This window comes from Papio anubis, chromosome X (assembly GCF_008728515.1).
Source record: "Papio anubis isolate 15944 chromosome X, Panubis1.0, whole genome shotgun sequence".
Taxonomy (NCBI): Eukaryota; Metazoa; Chordata; class Mammalia; order Primates; family Cercopithecidae; genus Papio; species Papio anubis.
The window spans coordinates 102,404,755-102,409,511 of NC_044996.1; the positions used below are offsets into that span (position 1 = coordinate 102,404,755).

A 4,757-nucleotide genomic window follows, 5' to 3' on the forward strand; every position below is an offset into this window, starting at 1 on the left:
TTAGCATTCTTCTACCTTTTTGTTCTATTCAGGCCCTCAAGGGATTAGATGATGCCTGCCCAAATTGATGAGGTGGTCTTCTTTACTCAGTCTACTGATGCAAATGCTAATCCCTTCTAGGAACACTCTCATAGATATATGCAGAAATAATGTTTCACAGCTATCTGGGTATCCCTTAGCCCAGTCAAGTTGACATACAAAATCATGAGAACCATCGTGAGAACCCTCAGGGAAACTACATGAAATACACTCCAGAATCTTCCTAGAGAGTGATGGGGAGACTAAGGCATTTATCTACCAACTCTGATTCCCTATTGTTTGAGGGTTGTCCTGAGGGGTGTTAACTTTCTACAACTTCCACTTGCATCCATGTACACTTAAGCAGGCTCCTGTGGTGCCAGAGAAAGCTCTCAAGCAGAGAAGTAGAGTCACAGGTGCTTGAGGTAGGGTTCATGCACAGAAACAGCTGCAGGTGAACTCAGAGGTGGGTCAAAGGACTATACAGGATTACAATAGTGTCTGCTCAACCATTTTATTATGTTTTGTGCTTTTGTACTTACAAAGCCCTTCTTCATATAGTTATAATTGAATTCTCACAACTACTCTACTCTGCACTGTTGATATTATTCCTAATATTCCTCATTCATTTCATACTTAAAGAAGTTGACATTTTAGGGAAGTGAAGTTCCCTTCTTTAGGCAATAAACAGCTGATCCAAGTCTCAATCTCACTCTTCTGACTTCAAAGCCCATACACTTTGCCCCTTGTTACATCACCTCAGGAAAGATAAGTTGGTTGGCTTCTAAATAAACAGTGATACCAATCAGTGCATGATGTGCTGATGTTATAATTTATTTTCATGGCAGTTTCTGTCTCTTGTAGCAAAGGTGGAGGATGGTGACCCATATTTCAGGTTGAGGCTAAAAACAAGGTCCATCAGAAGAGTCAACTACAAAGGCTCTGCTCCAGCTAAAAAGAATTGTTCGATAGAGCACACCAGAGTGGTTTGTCCAGTGAGGCACAAGGAAATCATTGAACTTTTCTAACAGAAAATAAATGACTTCTTGGGGGGGGGACTTTCATTTGAGGAGAAATAAAGTATCATTAACCAATCTGTTCAATAACGCCAAAGAAATGCTAGCAGATAGTCATGTTCCCTAGAAACAAACATATATTTAGAGTCATTTCTTAATCATCTGTAAACTTCCACAAGATAAGTATAAGAGGGCTGTACTGTGTTTGGTTATGTCTACCTTTTATTTCCAGGAAACTGAATGTATTTTTGATTCAAATCAGACTAATACTTTAGTCTGTACATTATATCTAACTGCTAATATTTGCCTAAGATATATGTAGGTATATGTCATTGATTTTGGAATGCTTGCAGAAATTCATATGCCACATGGGTAAAATTTGTGCAAGATGTTGACACTATTTTTCATAGGTGACACATTTCCCTAAAAACACATTGCAACACTGAGGTAAACTATTTTGTTTCTTCAACAGTGTAACATAGACACTGGGACCCTTTCCTCTAAGGTCCTTTCAAGATTAACAGTTAACAGTTGTAGTACCAAACAAAGTATGTCAATACTAGGAAACTTTAAGAAAATCTTTTTAGCTTCACCAGCCCTGTCTTTGACTTCTGTGGTTACACACGGGTAGTCTAATCTTTCATGCAGAAGTCTTGACTATATTGTCTTATTCTTCATAAAATAGTGTAGTAAGCTAGAGAACACTGGAATCCTGAGTATCCTAGGACAGTCTTCCTTTCTACATCAGCTGCTCTCCTTGCTTCTCCCTCTTTTCCTTGTTAGCACATCAAGCAGATGATAGGCCAAAGCAGCAAAATAAATACAAAGAAAGAAAATGTCATTGTACTTTGTGTTGGATTATTTTGCTTTTTATGATGTCTTATATATTAAATGAATTCACACTTCAATACTTCCCTATCAGAAATTAGACAAAGAAATCCTCAGGGAGACTGGACAATCACAATTTTTTTCTTTCTATCAGAAAAAGTCAGTAACTAATAATAGGCAATCTTGGTAGAACTTTGATTTTGTCCATTTTCCTATGATTTGCACTTATGTGTATATATGTGTATATTTGAAAACAACTACTAGCATCTTTTGCTCATAGCAATGTTGCTAAAAATACATTAAGATTCTCATGTGCTCTTCCGGTTCTAGGTGCTTCGGGAGCCGCGGCTAAAGGTGCAGACATGGCCAAGTCCAAGAACCACACCACACACAACCAGTCCCGAAAATGGCACAGAAATGGTATCAAGAAACCCTGATCACAAAGATACGAATCTCTTAAGGGGGTGGACCCCAAGTTCCTGAGGAACATGCGCTTTGCCAAGAAGCACAACAAGAAGGGCCTAAAGAAGATGCAGGCCAACGATGCCAAGGCCATGAGTGCACGTGCCGAGGCTGTCAAGGCCCTCGTAAAGCCCAAGGAGATTAAGCCCAAGATCCCAAAGGGTGTCAGCCGCAAGCTTGATCGACTTGCCTACATTGCCCACCCCAAGCTTGGGAAGCGTGCTCATGCTCGCATTGCCAAGGGGCTCCGGCTGTGCTGGCCAAAGGCCAAGGCCAAGGCCAAGGATCAAACCAAGGCCCAGGCTGCAGCTCCAGCTTCAATTCCAGCTCAGGCTCCCAAAGGTGCCCAGGCCACTACAAAGGCTACAGAGTAGGTATCTCTGTCTGCCAACATGAGGACAGAAGGACTGGTGCGACCCCCTACCCCCACCTCTGGGCTGCCATCTGCATGGGGCTGGGGTCCTCCTGTGCTATTTGTACAAATAAACCTGAGGCAGGAAAAAAAAAAAAAGATTCTCATGTGGTTGACGCTAGCATTTACATCCAATGTAATTAGAGATGAGAAAGGAGGTGCCAGCTAAGGAGGTGTGAAAGAAGTATTTCATTATTTTTCAAGGTCAAAGATATCACACATCATATTTATGTTAAAAAATTATGGCTCGCTTCTTCACTTCCATCCATTTCAATGTTATTTGCTATTTACTCTCTGGTGTATCTACTGTCCTATAATATTTTCTCATTCAGAATAAAATTTCTGTTTTTGTTTGGCTTTCTTTTATCTTCTTAAACTGTTTATTGATGTACAATATACATACAAATAGTGCACAAATCATAATGCATATCTATTTTTTTTTTTTTTTTTTGCCAGTTTCTTTGTTTTGAGATGGAGTCTCACTCTATCACCCAGGTGGGAGTGCAGTGGCACAATCTTGGCTCACTGCAACTTCTGCCTTCCGGATTCAAATGATTCTCCTGCCTCAGCCTCCTGCATAGCTGGGACTACAGGCGCGCACCACCATGCCTGGCTAATTTTTTTGTATTTTTAGTAGAGATGGGGTTTCACCATATTGGCCAGGCTGGTCTCAAACTCCTGACCTCATGATCTGCCCGCCTCAGCTTCCCAAGGTGCTGAGATTACAGGCATGAGTCACTGTGCCCGGCCACATCTAAGGTTTTTAAAAACTGAACATACCTTTGTAACCTGCACAAGATAAAGAAATTGAACATCATTAGAACTCCCAGGGCCTCCAAGGGACGTGGAACTGTCTCTTCTAGTCACAACCCTCTCCACAAAGGTACCCTGTATACTAACTTCTAACCACATGTGTTAGTTTTGTCTCCTTTTTAATTTTATATAAGTGGACTAATACAGTATGTACTCTTTTGTGCCTGGCTTATGTCCCTCAACAATTTGTGAAAATAATCTATATTTTTGTATGCAGTTGCAAATTATTCATTCTCATTGCTGCATACTATTCTATTGTTCAAATATATCATGGCTTATTTACTAGTTTACTGTTGAAGGACATTTGGGTAGTTTTCTGATTGAGGATATTACAAATAGCATTATCACATCCTTGCATATGTCTTTTGGTGAATATATGTATACATTTCTCTTGTGCATCTACCCGTGAGTGGAATTGCTGGGTCTTAGGGTGTGCATACATTCCTTTAATTAGATACTGCCAAATGGTTTTCCAAAGCAGTTGTATTAATTTGCACTGCTGCCAGAATTTTTTTTTTTTTTTTTTTTTTTGCTGTCTTTTGCTATTGATCAGTCAAAAGCATGAACAATTTTTCCAAATTATTGTGATGAGTGGGCTATTTGTGGGTAGGAGAAAGTAGAGGAGGGAATAAAAGGAGAAGGCTTCCATTATTTCCCCTACAAGGATGTAAGCTTAAGAACCGACGGAATGAGGGGCTAGAAATCTAAGTATAGAAGAGAAAGCAGAGTCAAGGGAGAGAACTTTTGCCAAAAGAAGAGTTGAATCCCTAAGAAGCTTGGACAGAGGAGGGGTTTTGAGAACAGCATGGCATTTGAAAAAATCAAAGGTATATTCTGGTTTAGCCATATCATGTATTCTGGGGAATGTGGAAAACTATTATCAAGGAGCTGTATCTGTGAGTTTTTATGGCATTTGGTTGCTATACAGAAAAGTAAGATTCTAAAAAGAGATCAAGATGTTCTCTCCACATTGGCTTGGAGCACCATGGGTTTTGGCTACACTTCAGAGTCTCAAGATCTTCGTAGTCATGACACCAGATGTCACTTATCACTGTCACTTATCACTCTTCAGGTTGTGGCAGGATATGCCAGTCCTGAACAGAAACAACCACCTCTAGGTACCAGGATAGCCATAAGAGACCCTCCTCAACCAAGCAGATAGTGAAAAGGGAGTTCAAGTCTGAGGGGAAGAAAACATCAGACACCCC

At 40.3% G+C, this 4,757-nt stretch overlaps 1 pseudogene across 1 annotated transcript; it reads left to right on the forward strand.

Annotated features, from left to right (window-relative positions):
• Positions 1 to 2,179: 2,179 nt before the first annotated feature.
• LOC100999816 lies at positions 2,180 to 2,835 on the forward strand (annotated as a pseudogene). Its single transcript, XR_163301.5, has one exon. The product of XR_163301.5 is annotated as a 60S ribosomal protein L29-like (transcript).
• The last annotated feature ends 1,922 nt before the right edge of the window (positions 2,836 to 4,757 follow it).